General features: G+C 40.8%; 1 protein-coding gene across 1 annotated transcript in view; it reads left to right on the plus strand.

The window, feature by feature from the left end:
• Window positions 1–205: 205 nt before the first annotated feature.
• sulf1 (sulfatase 1) overlaps window positions 206–17,863 on the plus strand; it is a 62,837-nt gene continuing 45,179 nt past the window's right edge. Inside the window, exon 1 of the mRNA XM_053412852.1 lies at window positions 206–336. The gene's annotated coding sequence lies outside the window, so the exon portion shown is untranslated. The remainder of the gene's footprint in view (window positions 337–17,863) is intronic.

Here is a 17,863-nt window from a genome sequence, read left to right on the forward strand (position 1 = left end):
TGTTGGCCAAGAAAGTGAAGGAGAAGAAGGGAATGAGGGCGAAGAGGAGGGGAAGAAAATTCAATGACAGATACATTGAATGATAAGCAAATTTGTGGGTGTTTGAATCTGAGCTTAGGGAGCACTTACATGTTTTTTTAAACCCCAACCCTGTGGACAAGTGTGACGTGTGTGTCAGTGTGTGTGGGTGTGTGTGTAGGAGTGACATGTGGCTACGATCGTCGCTTGGGTTGTGTTATGTTAGCGTTTGGTGTGTTTGTTTACACGGCTTGCGAAATGAAGGAAGTCAGATTGTGCGGGGGAAGGTGATGAGAATGTCGGAGGATGGAACCGAGGGTAGGTAAACGGCAAACAGCTTGCGGGGCTGATGTGTGTGTGTGTGTGTGTGTGTCCTTCTGTCTCTGTGAGGACCAGTGTAAATATCAAGACCTTACAGAGTAGGGACAATGTGGGGAAGTGAGGAAACTTTCTGACACAACTTTCTAAGTCAGTTTAAGGGTTATGACTTTGTTGTGATGGTAAGTATGGGAAAGGGGCTGTGGAGTAGAGTGGATGCGGAGCATATCGAGCTCCGGTCAGGCTCGGACACAAAAAAACAGAATTCCTGTCAGATTTGGGTCAGACTCTGGTTTTTTTCTCTCTGGCTCAGACGGGTTCGGACAGAACATGGCAGCCTGAGCCACACCATACTTGGAGAATGCAATGTGTCAATGAGTGTCCTCACGAATATACAAGTATGTGTGCATTTGCGGTGGAGGAGCGCTGCAGTCAGAATAATCTCTGTCCTGCTGTTATTTACTTTTCAGGTCCTTCAGAGAGGAAACCAGTGGGTGTGGTGGGATCAACAGGGACTTGTCCTCCTAGATTTATACAAACACCACCTCCTCAGATCGGCTGAGAGTTTGCTCTGTCTGCATGTGTCTGTGTTAATGAGTGCAAACTTTTTTAAACTGTATGCACAGGTGGTAAGGAAGTGAGGTCCAAGTTTAACTGCTGCCTTTGTTGGTTTTGGTTTCAATAGAGAGATTGTGCCCGTTTATGATATTTGATCAGTTCTGTAAAAACTGATCAAATGTGGATTGATAAAGTATCCATTTTCTGTTTAGTGTGAACAAGCCTTTAAAAAAACAATCAGTGAAGCCATGTTTGGGTTTTGAAAGGCAACAGTAAGCTATCAAAATATTTTGAGTGTAACAGATTTATGGTTTTATTACCATGGGGCATAGACGCACAGTTCTTATTAAATGTCAAGTTAAAACACCTGTAGAAACAATTGGGTGCCTTGGGTGCCAGTGCAGCCTGGAGCCGGGTATTGGTCTCACTCCTCTGTGTGTGTTGTGTGTGTGTGCGTGTGCGCAAAATAACTCAACAACGCGTCAACATATTTTCACCAAACTTGGCAGGAATATTGTTTGGCAGGGTATCTCCAGACGATAGGTGTCTTCAGTTAAGATGATTAATTTGTTTTGTGGGGGGGGTACATGTCCACAGTAGGAAGCAGGGCTGGTTGTTAACTGAGGTCTGACTGTTTGCTGAGAACTATTTACCTGTCGTGGGAACATGCACCCTGAAAGCGGTGTCTCCTGAGTTTATGCCAAATCCTGCCTGCTTGCAGTGGACGGTAAAAGCTTAATGGATGTTGCAACAGGCCACCGATGCGCGGGGGATTTTTTCCAGTGCTGCCAATGGTCAGTCTGACTGACGGACGGGTCAATGTGTTAATGTTAGAGAGAATGAGAGCAAAGGGAAAAGAGCACTGCACAAAGTTCTATAATGAAGCAACAGCTCAAAACACTAAGTTAGAGAACTTTAATGTGGTGTGATAATTTTGTATCATTATGACACTCTGGTGTACATATAGGCTAGTGTATGTATATACAACGTGTGCATGGTATGCATCCAATGCTTTTTTATTTGATCTACACCACTTCATTGAGAATAATGTGCACCTTTCTGTAATACCTACACTGATTAAGAGAGCTCTACATTGTTGTGATGATTGTTTCATTTCTGCAGTAGAATTTGTCACACAACTGTGAGTAACAGCTGTTATCCCCTCTTGTAACTACTTGCGTTTATGTTTCCTAATCAATGAGGTCGATTAATCCCATCAAAATGTTTGCAAAGCAAATTTTCAGATGTGGAGTCAATAGTGTTCATCCTGTGAGTCTGAATTAACCTTAGAGCAACAGAAAACCTTGAACGTTTCTTGATTTGGGCTTTTTCTCTTTAATTGCATCTTATTCTCAAAGCACTTCACACCACAAAAGGTCAAGAGTTTGGTCTATTGTCCTCTGTTCGCTCTTCAGGGGGTATTAACACAAAGACCGATCGGGTTTTATCAGGGTGACGATGGTGCTATAAAACCATTTAACATTTAGACGTGTAATGGTGACATCTGACCTGATGACTTAACACTCAGGTGATATTCTTTCACTTATTTCCTCTTAGGAAGTAATACTTTCTTTCTTTTTGTTTTCCACCTTGGAGACACATACAAATAAACAAGAGAAATGTATTTATTGTGTTAGCCCTGCACTTAATAACATAAATAATTCTTGAACATAATAAAAGTTGTATTCCTCAAATATCACACAACTCCTTCAATGAGGACAGCTTTTAGTTCTCAGCCACCTCCTCTGGGTTCTATCGATGTGTCTGTAGTACTCAGCTATGATGGGAAAGTAAATCTGGCCGGACGCACTGTGCTGGAGGGCCAGCGCCTTGCAACATCTTCTTTGGATCAGTGTGCTCCACTCATCTTTGTTGGATATTTCAGTGAAATCCAGACATGGAAAGGTCTTCGTGTCTCAGCTCAACTTGGTTTGCTTTCCCACAACTCCCACATATTTTGGCCATCAGTCCATTACAGCAGGAGCACACTGTATGGACTGGAGCATGCGTGAGATGGTTCGATTAGATCTGGTTACAACCAGAGGTTTGCAGTAAAGTCCTGTCCTTACAGATCTGGTACAGCTACCAGATTTGGTATCTTTAAGATTCAAAATGTTTCCTGGTTTTTGTTTTAAAATGTTCGTCATTGAGAGCATTTATATATTACTTTGTTGAATATTTTGTATAACACTTTACTGTCAGGAGTCTTTATTCCGTCTTGTGATGGACTTATCCTAAAATGCGTCTTTGATTGTGGCGACACAGATGCTGGGTCCTGCTGTACTTATTTAATTCAGTTTCCTTAACCAACGTTAACCTTGCAACTCAGCTGGTCAGCAACAATTTCCTTTGTGGAAAAGTCGCCTTTGGTCTCCATCTGTATTCATTACACTCATTGCTACATTTTTACAACAGTTTGAATGACAATTACTGTCATTGCTGTATCTCAGGTCAGAGCTCTCACTTCCTCTCGCCCGCCCTCTTCCCCACCTCCTACCTTGTTCTCTGTTGCACCTTCCTTACAACCCAAGACTGTAAAATGCTAATTTGCCAGTCAGTTGTCTTAGGTTTTTTTTGTTTGCCTGGTGATAGCAGATTTGGACAGTGTGGTAGGTGTGAGGCAGCTGCTCCTCCGTGAGAAAAACAGGACTCTTCTTAGACCTAACTTTTCTCTATGTTTGAGTTTTCTTCTGTTGAGAATGAGGCACAAGACCATCCAGACTCATATTCCCAATAACAGTGCCAACAGAGCTTGGGCTGCCATCTGCCTCGAGGGAATTTGTCCCCAAAAGCCAGACGTCACCTGGCCGTCCTGAAATGCTCATTTGAATCAGACTGAGTATAGCTGTGTTTAAGAGTCAGACTTTTCTTCATCTTTCTTTATTGCTGTCTGCGCTAACAGGCGTTCTCGGGGGGGGGTTGCTTGACTTGAGGTTCTGAATACCTTGTTGAATAGCCCGGAATGTTGAAGTGAGTGTGCTTTTATTCTCTGTAAAGTTTTGGCATAAAGATGGATGGCCTCCTGTCAGGCTGATTGACCCACTGATGTGTGGCACTTGCATGGCTTGTGCTAAAAGTGTTGTTTGTTTTTTGATAGCTCCGTATGTACTCAAATTGGATTTATGTGTGTCTGAGTTGCAGGTTAGACGGAACCCTCAAGGGAGTGTGCTAAAATAAACTGTTATGCCCCCATGGGTCCTTGGGGAGCACCTATAAACCTACATTTCTCTCCCTACTGAAACCCCCTAGTCTCTTGTTGTAAAAGTGCAAATGGAAAAATTGCAGGACATTCACTGTGCATTCAAGTTTTTTTTTTGTTAGGTGTTAAGTCTATGACATGTTGTGACTGACCTAGACTGTCTGCTCAGATTGAGGTTGTAAATTGTTGTCATGCATAATAGATGTTTGACATCTTTGCAAAGGTTCCCTCTGTGTGTGTTGTACTTTCATCGTGTTTGTCCATTCACAAGACCTCTGTCTTTAGCCCCCATGACACTTTTTAATTTGTCTAAGCTGGTAAAAAGCTGCCAGTGTTGAAAATACCTCAGTGTTCTTAATAAGCCACAAAGCAGCCACAAGTTCTCACAACTGTGCTGCTGTGCACCAGTCAAAACGATGTCGGGCAATGTGCCATACTGTATCATAACATTCAGTCCACTGACGTTATTTGTAAAATCTTTCAAACGTAAGGGAGGATGTTAAAGAGAGGATGACCAAACATCCAGGTGTCAGTGAATGTGTGTGTTATGGTCTGTTGGTTTTGTGACTGGAGATAGCGGCTACGTGGAGTGGCTGAGACCAGCTGATAAGATCAGGAGATGCCTGGAGTTATTGGGAGTCCCTCTTCGAAGGCTGCCATTTCCTCATTTACGTGTCTATATTTAAAGACTCAGTTGAATAACCTTTATTGGCCTGTTAGTTCTCAGCCTAGACATCCTTTCCTTGTAGTCTTTGTTGCTGGTCTGTCTGAAGTTGTGCTGTAGACGCAGTTATTCTGATTGAGCTGTTTGCTGTCAGAAACACCACAGGGGCTTCTAATCTGTCTTCATAGAGGGTAATGTGTTTTTGACAGAAGTTGTAAACAGGGTTTAATTTATGACACACTGAATATTGTCAATGTGTGATTTTTTTGGTAGACATGACTGGAGAATAGATTAATGTCAATGTTGGACATGCACTGTTTCATAAGTTACTCACAAAAAAGATTATATGGTAAATTATATTTAAGCATCTGTAAATCATAAGTTTAGCTGGAAGTGTTTGTCACACATGTTTCCAAGACCAAACACACCCTCTAAAAAAAGTCACAAATTCGATCATTTTTGGAAAACATCCCCGTAAATCTTTTCATTCTCTGCAACTATTATTTCTCAGCCTCTAAAACATGAAGTAAAAACCGTTCCACAGCTTCAACCATTGGCTGTTAATGCGAATATTTATCTTGGGTTTGATTCGAATCTGGAAAGAACAAAAAGAACAGTACATATATACAGTACAGTACAACAACAAAAATCTACATTTCCAATAAACTATTTTGCCTATAACTGAGTGAATACACAGAACAAATGGCTGCAGATGTTAGTGTTGTGCTCAGAGTATATAGTGAGTTGGAAGGAGTTCTCATTGTGCACATGCAAAATGTATATATGCTGCATTTCTTTCAAAGGGACAGCACCGGTTTAAACAAAGAATCACAGTCTTCCTTTTTCTTTTCTTTTTACATGTCCCTCATGTTTACAGAATCTACAAACGGAAGAATCCTGGAAGTGTAGCCCGTCTTTGATGCAAAATGTCTGCTCCTCAGAATTTGATGCTATCATTACTCAATAAAATATGCTGCGGGTGATCACTTAGATAAACGCCCTCATATCATCCTGGTATTCTTCATAGACAGCTTTTTCTTACACTGAAGCAAGTCCCGAACCTGAAGTGCTGTTGTAATTCATGAGCAGACTTTGTTTTTACAACTTTATATGAAGGTTTCTGGCATTCATCTCCTGGATACAGATTCCTCCCAATAGGCATGGTATCCTGTGTTTGATGAATAAAAGGAGCAGGGCGGTGTTTTAAATTGACATCGTCAGTGTATCCGAAGGGGAAAATAACTATGGGTAAGGGAGGGACTCTCACTCGTATGTACAAAGTGAAACCTTCAGTCTACACTTGAGAAAAAATAATTCCTGCAATTATCACATTTAAGCTGACTACTGTAATACACTTTATACTGACCTCTCCAATATGACCATTAAATGGTTACAACTTATTCAAAATGCTTTGCTAAAATACCAATACGACAGAGCACAGTTCTATAATCCTAAAGTCCTTGTACTGGCTCCCAGTTAAATACAGAATTGATTTCAAGGCCCTAATTATTATATATAAGTCATTCAATGGTCCTGGCCCAGAATATACTACAGATATGATTGAGTACAAGCAGTGTAGGTCTCTTTGATCTGCAGGGCCTGGTCAGTTAGTGGTGGCCCCAGTTCAAACCAAACATGTAGAAACGGCCTTCAACCATTATGGTTCTCACCACTGGAATCAGTTTCCCTTGGAGTTGAGACAACTGCTTTCACTTCTAAGGCTCTTGATTTTTTAGTCTAATATTTTTTAAAGAATTAGGTATGCAGGATTTTATTCATCTTATTTGATAAATAACATTTATTTAAAATGTGCCTGTATTTTTATTGAACCTGTCTGTATTTAGTATGCATTCAGACTGCATCTTTACCTGACTAAAAAAAGCTTTAAACATTTTAAGTAAGTAAATTTGATTAATACATTTGATTTCAAGTTTAACTTACTTTAACCTATTTTATGAACATTCAAAATGGCTAGACAACCAAAGAAAAGCTTTTTGTTCTGAGCTTTTGTTGAGGGTAATTGGGATTTTAAATAGCATAAAGTTCAAATAGAAATTAGATGTATATTTACTTTTCCATTAGCAGCTATGGCACCCTGGTCCATAGCTATTAGCAATGATCCTGCCAGTGCTATGTGATCAATATGTTTTCCTTTCCTCTTTCAAGTCAGTGATGGTCCAAAATGGGTCCTGCAGCCCTGGCCTGTCTGGCCTTTCTCTCAGCCACACTAATCAGGAAGACTTTGTGGACGTGTCTGGCTCTTTCACAGCCAGCCCGGGAGCACCTCTAATGTATGAGTCATTTCCCAATGAAAACACAACGCCTCAGCTAGTCCTGATATACGGATACCTGTAGAAGGGATGGTTTAAGTTAAGTTTGATTACTGGTCAGGGTGGAGGAGAAGAAGGAGAGGTGGAAGGAAGGAGATGTTATTCCTCAATGTTATTCCTTGAGCGATTGCTGATAGGAGAAAATTAGGCAAAATAGATTTGTTTGAGGAAGGCAGAACTCGGTTGTTCTGAATTCAGCTGATTCACCATGTTTGCTACGATTGTTTGATTTCTTAGGTTAGCTGCTTTGGTCTCTTTATGGAAAACATCAAGCTTACGAGGATAGATTTTGATGAGCTCCAGCTGTAATGAATTGTGGGCTGTAATAACCTTCTTAATTAGATGGGTTCTAATTTAACTGTGAACTCATCGGCATCTCACTCTACAGGCTAAATAATACAGAGATTTCACAGCAACAGGCATCGTACCAAATAAATAATGTAACTTCAACTTAATTTAGCCATTGAGTTGCCAAACCCTGGTTTCTCCAAGCTTTGTGTTTCCACAGTGCTGTTTCAAATTAGCCTTTGTCTACAAGTTGTGTAGATAAAGCGACCACTACAACTTATCCACTTAAGGGACTCGTCTTGTTTTGGGTTCTTAGTATTGGCAGGGAGTTGAATTTGGAAATCCACCTTTTTTTATACATGCGTCTTGGTGACATGGGGTCGGTATGGTACTTTCATTAAGCCAAATACAGCTCAAGTCATGGTGTCCTCAGTTGTTTATTGACAGGCTGTGGATTCAGATGTTTGATATAATATACAATATGAACATATTGACATAAAAGCAGTACATTTTTAGAAGAAAGGGGAACAAATACTTTCAACTGGCAGAGTAGTTTTACGCTTACAACACACAGAGAAGAACTCCCGTTATTTCACTTTGTTCTTCTGTAGCCGTCTTGTTTCAAACCTGGAATAACAGGTGTTTTGCAGTGATGTTGTTCTTAACACAGTCTATTAGTTTACAGCCCTTCTCTTACTGTCCTTCTGCTGAGAGTTACTGCCTGGGAGTTCTGGTTTCCTAATCTCACCTCCTCTCACCGAGCTACTTTTAACTGCTCTCTTTTCTTTGGAAGAACAGATATATCATTCAGAAGATGAGGTAATGGGAATAATCTGCCTACTTTCAAGTCATGTCTTGTCTTTTTCTTAACCTGACATTTGTGTGTAAATAAGACATTTTGTTGCATGCACGTCATTGCAAATTTTGAGAAGGAAAACAGAATAGTCATCCGTCAAAGCTGGCAGCAGCTGGTAAAGACGTAAAGGAACAGATCCTTACCAGCCCTCCCTACACCGTCAGTGATAACTGTGTCTATGATGTGCTTTCCTCCCAGGATTACCGTCAAGACTGCCTCCTGCTTTTAAAGGCTTAGTTGAAGGAACACAGCAAAAGTGGAGTTAAAGTTCGGAAAGTTGCATAAGGACAATAGTATGTACTCTCTCATAAAGCAGCGTGAAGCAGAACTGCCACAAAGGCCTTCGATGACACTGCTACAGCCATCTCATAAGTCCACTCTAATGAGCCAGCCTGACGTGGCTTCCCAGATGGGAGTCTTCAGACTTATCTTCTGGTAACAGATAAGGTCTGAAGATGTAGAGTTCTCTTAATAATCTCAATAAGAGGGATACTGAAAAGTTTTTCCAAAAAAAAAGAATTTATAGTTTTTGCTGTGTGTTCTCTGTGACAAAGAGGACTTGATAGAGAGAATTCCTTGCGCAGTTTAGACACTAAAATAGTATTTTATGGCAGCCTGTGTCCGAGGTTGGAGAACATCCAGACGGTTGGGTCATTGAGTATGTCAAACCGGCACCGCCCATCACCCCATCACAGATGTTTCATTGAATGGCAAATGACAGCTTCTGAGTTCTAGTCTTACTCTCTGTGTAGTAAATTTTTCGAATCGACTATCAGTTGATAGAACCTGCTGGACACAACTTAGAATGTTCAAAAAGACTCATGTACAAAAACAAGTATCAGGGGACTATACATATTTTAGAGAAATTGCGTCAGCCATAAGTTCTGTACATACATAAGGAAGATGTAATGATCCGGTGTCCTCCATGTGATCACACCAAAAGGTGCAGATTTCTGTACAAAGATGCAACAGAGATACATATATTTTCCTAAAACAAAAGAGAGAAATCCATATGGATCCCAGCTGGTGTCCTTCTTTTTCGGCTACAGCTGCTGTTTAAATGTGAGTTATGAGTAAAGAGGACCATTTATTTAATGGCTGACCAACACAGGTATTTATCAGAGGATATGGTTGACATTTTTCAAAACATTTCCAGTTAAGCACAATTGACCAACAACCAGATTGTAATTCATACAGCCGAATCTGTGACAAGGAGGGAAGAGTTTTTTTTTTGTTGTACAATACCGACATTCTTCATTTCTATCCATCAATTTAACATATAGCAGTTCCAAACTAGGGGGGAAGTTTTCACATGAGTGTGGGGGGGGGGCTTGTTCCTTGCAGCTGCTGGCAGAACAAGGTTGTTACTTGTCCTAAAATCTCAGTGCCATAAATCAATATACAACCTGGACCTGACTCACACTATAAACCAGCAACAGTTTTGATAGATATCCATTTTAGAAATGCCCAGGGTGAACCACCCTTGCTTGATGTGCTCAGTCAAACAGTTGCCTGTAGAGATTCTAGACAACAACAACAGAGTCACTGAAGAATTACAACACTGTTTTGTCACTTTGAGACCGCCTGTAGTGTGGTCACCGGGTAGCCATGCATTATTTGTTGTGGATGACATGCTCAAAGAAACATGTGGACGCCAAGTTTACTATTGTTTTATTGTTTTGACAACCAGCGGTTCTCTGTGAGGGAAAAATAGGCCCCGTATTACATTTTGGTCTTGTATGTGCTGGTGGTCCGTAGCTAACCGCCTTCCAAAGCTGCAACCACGTATCTCCTTTAATTGAGATAATATGGAGACACTTTACTTGGTATTTAATCTTTGTGGTACATTACAAAATATCCACATTTTTGTGTTAAAATGTTGATTACACAGTGTCTCCTAATAGGTAGATTTCAGGATGTAGAACAATTAATATTTCAGCTAAACATCTTACTGAAGAAAACATTCCTGTTATTAAATTCCAACGTCACTCTGGAGGTCTGTGGTAAGTGGTGTCGATCCGCGCTGGCAGAGCATGGGTGCAACTGTGACAGTCTTCTCTTGGGGATTTTCTGAATTGGTGATCTGTCATGGACTGTGATGATGGTCGGTCTGGCGTCGGCTACATCTGGTACCACCAAAACCATGATATGCGTCGGTTAACTATATATTTTCTTGGTTTGTTCAAGATGTCATTTTCTTTACTCTGCTGTCTTTGTGTTGTCATAGTAATCTTTATGGTTCTGCCTAAGATGTGATGCTGGGCATGTTTTCCCTGCCCTGTTCTTTATCTACATTCAATGGCATTTGAATTCTCAAATGTGTGATGTCAAATTGCTTTAAATCATTTAGAGTAAGGCATTAAAAGTAATTACATGTATTGATTCATTACAAAATATACTCTTAGCTTTTACACTCAGAGCTCAACTGCTTTTACTCAATGATGTCATATTGCACAATGTGGTCCCCTGCACTATTAATGATGTGGTGGGAACAATATCTTCTCCTGCATCAATGCAGCGATAGGGAGTTTGATTAATGATCTGAAGGAGACACAGCTAGCAGACAGTATGCTGATCTCATGTTTTTGGTGAGGCTGTTTCAGCACAGCAGCTTGGAGGTCCGTGCTTATAGCAACATGTGGAGCATGAGGCTGTCATTAGTACATGCATTTTATAGGGGAGATGAAGTCCAATCCCTTCTGACTGCCTGGAGACAAGTCCATGGCTGCTGATGGTAGGTTGTCTGCCTTATGTGGGCTGCTGACTGGTGGGCAGATTATTGATGAGATCTCCACTGCTGAGACTCAAGAGAGTGAGAGACAGCAGTGCTGTAAAGGGAAAATATGATGGTGACTCTCAAAATGACCTATTTTAAGACCTTTAGTGTGGTTATGGCACATTTTGTCTATTCAGTGTAATCATTCCTATGCGTTCATATGTGCGGTATTAGCCAATATGCAGAGATATTTTTGTATATTTTCTGTCGTTATTCGTTTGACTGAGGGGAAGAGCCATTTTAATGTAGACAAGGAAGTATTTTTTCAAAATGAGAGTCATTTCTTTAAATTGATCAATCAGTGTGTGTTATCTGAAGGGATGGGGGTCCTAATAATGGCATTAGCCGCCATTATTGTTTGCTTAGATGGAAACCAGGCCTTCCTCTGGCCCTCTGGTCTGGTTTGGTGCTGTGTGAAACACACTGATTTGGGCTGCCCCCACAGAGACCTGAGGCGGCCTTTTTGAGCGTCATCAATCTTTCACAAGGTTAGAAGCTCCGGCAGTGCCAGTCAACCACACAACTCTTGAAGAACATCAGCGAGGTTAAGTCTAACTGAGATTGCGTAATGGTTTTTAAATAGAAGGTGAAAGAACTGCAGGCAGTGTAAACGTCTTGATGTGGTCCAAATAAAGATGAATCAATCACTGTCAACATGGGTGCATTACATGAATACAGAAAGACAATGTTTGGTTCCCATTCTCTTTACAGGACAAAATCTTGGCCAAATGTCTAGCAGATGCACTTCATTGTTACAGATCAAAGGGCCACAAAACAAGCTTAGCGACATCATGCCTACTGTATTTCACATCTGGACCTGGGGATATCAGTCATGTGTGGCTGCTTGTCATAATTTGGGAGGTTTAGCATTCACTCGTCATTAGAGGAATTCTATTGTGAAATGCAGCTTATGTGGCTAAAGGCAGATTATGTTTCATAAACTAGGATTGTTGTACAAATCTTAAGGATTTTCCTCCAGCACTTGTGCTAACATCTGAACTCGATCTTAGATGGATGAGGTATTTGTTTCATTGTACTGTTGGAATTGATTCACAGAAAAATTGAAAGGGATGTAGGTCAGCTCGCATTTTGCATTGGACCTCTTCAATTAGGAAATCAATGAGTGGGAACCAAATCCCTCAATATATTTAAAATTAAACTTCATATCTTTCTCCTTCAACTAGTGCCTCTTAGACCTGGAACAGCACTGACAGCAATCACCTGGCCTAAATACTATCAAGTATTGGAAAATGCCTCATTAAAGGTTGATTGTTGTGATTGTCCAATGAACACACAGAGAGGGCAGACATTATGCCAAGGTCTGCATGCCTGCTAAGAACTTATAAAGTGCGTATCTAAAGCAGACACTACCGTTGTTACTCCGAGCTCTGTGTGTCTGCATGATGGATGTTTTGACACTAGCTCACCTAAGCGGCAGGAACTCTCCCGTTGGTGCCGTTGGCGCCGTTGGCCAGTTGTCCGGCTTGGACAGCAGGGTCAAAGTGTTTGTCAGAGAGAGAGGATGAAGAATGCCCTGCGCTCAGTTTCACAATGAAGCAATGACACAAAACACTGTGGTGGGAGATCTTTTTATGTCAGTATGAGAATTGGAGTTTTTTTGCGGGGGTCATTATGAAATTGACGGGACAAATTAGATTATGGTTGGCTGGCATAGTCTAGGTAATTAATGGGAAACACTTCTTTGGATAGCTAGCTAAATCAAAAGCTGCTTTACGTGGAAAAATGCCAAGGTCCTAAATCATAAAACTAAGAGTTGAAACAGACAACTTAATCTGAACCACATTGTGGTATTTATAGATTTATGTTTTTGAGTGTGTAAAAATGTCAAGGAGATGAAAAGGGGAACTAAAGATTTGTAATGTATTTTTTCAAGTAATTTTATTTTTTATATAATGGGTTTTAGAAAATTGGTCTGGAAAAAAGATGTGTTCTTGAGGCCATAAGGAAGTTTATGTCATTCGTGAACTTTGACTGTTGTTCTCTCTAACTGGGTTTGAAATAGTAAGACTGCCCCTGCCATATGATGTCATACTAATATAGATGATAATGATGACAAACTGAAAAGATTGAAAGGTGGGATATAAGAATTCGTCGGGGGATTTTCTGATGTAGATAAATACAATAATGTGAACCCCCATCGGCATTACAAAGTCAAACAGTCTATGAGCCAATGCATTCATTAGTCTCCGTCACTGGAGCTGGACAGATTGATGACAGTACAGTCACACCTCTGTGGTTTGTGTGGCTGAGTCTCTGTGTGCCAACGAAATGGCAGATGTGAATTATCAACTAACATTACACTTTTAAAAGGCAGCTCAATTAAAGCAACAGTGTCTGACGTGTATACAAGTGCATGCACATCACTGTAAATAAGTGAAAGTTCTGTCTTGGCCAGACCCCGTGGTTCCTCCTCTCTTGAGCTCGGGTTGCAGCTCCCAGATGGTTCCTTAATCTGTAGGTCCCACTCAGGTCAGCTCCAGCCGAGCCAGGTAACACGAGCCAAACTCATAACCCCACCATCCTCCAAACTGTGTCCACAGAGACTCAGACAGATGACTTTAATGTCTTCACTTCTGAAAAGCCAGCCACATGGAGCCTAAGAGCTATGATGGAGGGGTAGCTTAACTGAAACCTATTATCTACAAGACCTGCTGCTGGGAGCTGAAATCCCTCTCACTGCGTGCTTTTGATGACAAAGCATCCAACCGGCACCTTGTATAAAAGAGCTTGAACATGATAGTGGTCAAATTACCTAAGACGTCACGTCATGTGGTGTTAAAGTGCCTCATCATTTTTTCAGTTACTCGTAAGAACCCTCATAGCTCTGTCCTTTAAGCATATAAGCATTTCACATGGCATTTCATATACAGCAGTGGCATCACTTTACAAAACTTGACCAAACCGCACGGAAATGCTTGTCAAAGCCATGGATGGAAAGTAAAGCAGACTCCTGACGGTTTGATTCCTGGCCAGATAAGGAACTGTTTGATGAGATTGAGATTGAGCCCCCTCCAAAACCTTGGGAGAGAATAGCCACAGCAGGTCCTGAGCCTTAACTCTGATAAAAAGCCTCCCTGTCAGAGTTCTCCCATCTTTCTGATATGTCTAATAATTTCCATGCTCCGATATCGACTTGACTTGACAGGGTTTGGGTGTGTTACTGCAGCCAAGTTACAGCTGGAAAGCTTTTCCAGGCCAACCTGAAGGGTGCGAATAAGCAGCTGACCCATAATTTCACATTCCAGCTTTAAGTGTTTTGAAATAAGCCCCTAAAATTAAGGGCTGTTGAATCTGTCTTTTCTCCTTTGAACTCTTCAATCCTATGTACTAAATGCAGTGCATACAGAAAGCATTCAAACCCCTTTACTTTTTTCGCGTTTTATTATGTTGCAATCTTGTGCATTTTTTCCCTCATCAACCTACAATCAATACCCATAATAACAAAGTGAAAACCCGATTGTAGAAATTATGTGGGTAGTGGGAGCATGCTAAGAGTTGGAAGAACGCTGAATGAAGCAAAGTACATAAATATCCTTAACGAAAACCTGGTCCATAGCTTAAAATGGGCCCAAGGTTCACCATCCAGCAGTGAGTCAGTGAGTCTAAGCACACAGTCAAGCCTTGACTGTCCCAGTCAGAGCCCTGATTTGAACCCAGTTGAACATCTCTGGAGAAACCTGTAAATGTCTGTCTACCGATTATCCCCGTCCACCAGACTGAGCTTGAGACGATGTGCAGAGAATAACGGCAGAAAATCCCTAAATCCAGATGGGAGAAACGTTTTACATCATATCCAAGAAGTCTTGAGGCTCTTAACGCTGCTGAAGGTGATTCAGTGCTGAGTAAAGGGTCTCAACAAAGTTGTATTTCAGTTTTTGTTTTTTGATAAATTTGCAATCAATTCTATAATCCTGTTTTGCTTTATTATACAGTATTAGGTGCAGATGAAGTAAAAAGTGAATGATTTGAGCATTAGGCTGATACATGATAAAATATTAAAGTGCCAAGGTCTAAGTACTTTCTGAATGCACCGTATATTGTTTATTGTGATTTTGACCTTTATTAAGTTTGGAAGTGACCGTTTGCTATTTTAGGGAGCAAGTTCTTCTGAAAGGTAAATAGAGCATTATGGGTCTAGATGCAGACTAAATCGTATTTTTACCACTTTACTGCAGCACATGTACCTTTACATTAGGTGAATATAATTGGATCCCTTTCCTCTCAGCCTCCCTCTCGACACCGTAAAACACCTTTCAAGATAAAATTTTACTGCATAGTGTAAGCTTTCAGCAGTACAGAAACCACTTATACCGGTCGCTGGTGTCAGAACAGGGTCTAGTTGTTCAGAAAACTACCACAGACTGAGACTTGTACAGTTTTTGAATACCTGCATTCTGTCCTTTGTGCGCTGTCCTTAAAAAATGTATGCAAAAAACCCCAAGTCATAAACGCATTGTGAAGCATATTGAGCTTGATGTTTATAAGAAGGTGCAGACGGTTGTGCTTGTCAACATGTGTTTTCTTTTTTCCACTGACCCTCAAAGGATTCCACTGATCTTAATGAAACCAATTTTCATATAAAGACGCCTTTTAGCTTCGGCTCCTTGCGTGAAGGTAGTAGCATTTCGGACTGTCGCTGGGAGGGGACCTGGCCTTTGAAGTAGCCTCTGGTTATTTTTCTGCTTGACAGATCAGAGCAATTGTGCAGAAATCAAAAGGGAAATGCCCTGCCGCCCCAGGTAAATGGTAACTCAGGACCGAGCCGGGACATTTTGAAAGCTAATATGGCTATGCTGAGTTAGGGCCATCTGGACAATTTGCCCTCTGTCCAAATTCTTGAAAATGTGATGCTTAATAGAGTGAGATTGTGGGCTGCACTTGTGAGCAGACTTATGCCAGAGGTATATCAAATGACTCATCAGAAAATACCGCAGTGCACATAAGAACCTGTGACAGACCGCCCTGAGTCTGAGACACGGTTCGTTGCTGGCGAGGTGTTGACCAAAGCTATACAGGCATGTCTGACCAGTATCCACTCCTATAGCTGGAATGCAGGGTGGGGAAGAAGTTCTGACATTTCTTGAGACTCTAAAGATCCTACATAGCACCTGGTGGAGTAAATTTCCCCTATGAGAACAGTAGGTACTGAGGGATGTGACACGGTCAATTTAGCTAAGTGAGATGTACTTCTTCACAGAGGAATATCTATTGTGCCTTAACCAGGGCAATGACAGGAAGGAGCACAAGGTTTCCACAGTGCTTGCATTTCATTTTCCAATGCCCCCCGGAGGTTTGAAAACAAGCTCTGGGGATAAGAACAAAATCACTGAAAGCCGTTACACCACAACTGATGCCTAGTCAGGTCTGCTTCTCATTCGAAGGGATCTTGGGCGAGGGAGAAGGCTTACCGGGAAGGCTCGGTGTTGCAAACAATCAATGCCACATTGGTGCTTGATCCCACCAACAACAGAATCAGAATCAGTGCAGATGCCATCCTCACAAACTGTAGAGGACACAAATAAAAGGAGAACGTTGCTGTAGAAAATGTATGATGATCACAATTTCACTATGTGGTGTTCCGCCTTGTGTGGTCCACATATAGTTAGTTACTTTTTCAGGGGGTTCTAGTAACCAGTTGACCACAAACTATATTCTTTTAATGCATTTCAGCAGCAAGTTCTCTGAGAGTTTTTGCATGCAATCTCAAATTAAGAAAACAATGTCTGCTGAAATATTAATTTAACAAAAATAAAAGACAAATACAGATGAAGGAGATGGGGGGGGCTTGGTGCATCATGGGAAGTTTAGCCCTCTAGCCGCATAATGAGCCAATTCTAACTGTATCTTTATCAGAATAGAAGGTTTTAAGCCTAACTTCAAAAGGGTTAAGAGAGTGACTGCTAAATGTGTGTCATGCTGCATATGCTATGCACAAACATTTTTAATTTCCTATAAAACTAAGTCATTTTTCCCTCCAGAGAAAAATGTATTATAAATCAGATCTGGATCTAATAAATTACAATGTAAAGTACAATACGGGGTAGAATCTGAGTCATATATCCAACAAGTCCATAATAGGTCGGAGACAATATGGTACCCAAACTCTCATAACACCGATTTAGAATAAAATCAATAGTATGAGAGTAGGTTTTTTTAAATGTGCTATCTTCTTGCAGTAGAATGACCTAATATAGTGTTGTCCTTGTGCAAAGTTGTTTGTGTAGACCATTGGTAGAAATAATTTACTGCTGTTTTAATGCAGCTGCTTGTGATCCTGTTTGGCAAAGGGAAACTGGGAGGTCTTGGAGGACAGGGAAGGAGTTAGAAGAGGATATGGGTAGAAGTTGATTTATCTGCGGTCTGAGCTCAACCTGAGCTTCTCTTCACCACCAAACCTCTCAACTCCCATGGATACAGGGTGCACAATGCACCAGCTATATCCAGGGAGACTGATGTGGGAAAGTAGCCTTGGAGAGTTTGTTTGTCATTAACTTTTATATCCGATTCATAAAATCTCAGAAGTCCTAAAAATGAAAATGTCACACACAGACACAGTACTCGCAGAGTCGTGTGTGCAGAGAGATTGTGATGATTACTGAATTCTGAGTGTAGGTTAATATTTGATTGTGCTAAAAGTAGGTGCAGGTAATAAACACCAACCAATAATTTAAATACAAATTTAAACATCTATTAAACTATTTAATTAAATGGAGATTCTGCTGAATGTGAATACCGATGCAGTTTACGTAGTAAATTATTGGAGGAAGTTACAGATTATGTTTTGGATGCATCTAAACCTGACTCTGGTTATAATTCATCAATTCTTGGGGCCTTT

This window comes from Pleuronectes platessa, chromosome 20 (genome assembly GCF_947347685.1).
Source record: "Pleuronectes platessa chromosome 20, fPlePla1.1, whole genome shotgun sequence".
NCBI classification, from domain to species: domain Eukaryota; kingdom Metazoa; phylum Chordata; class Actinopteri; order Pleuronectiformes; family Pleuronectidae; genus Pleuronectes; species Pleuronectes platessa.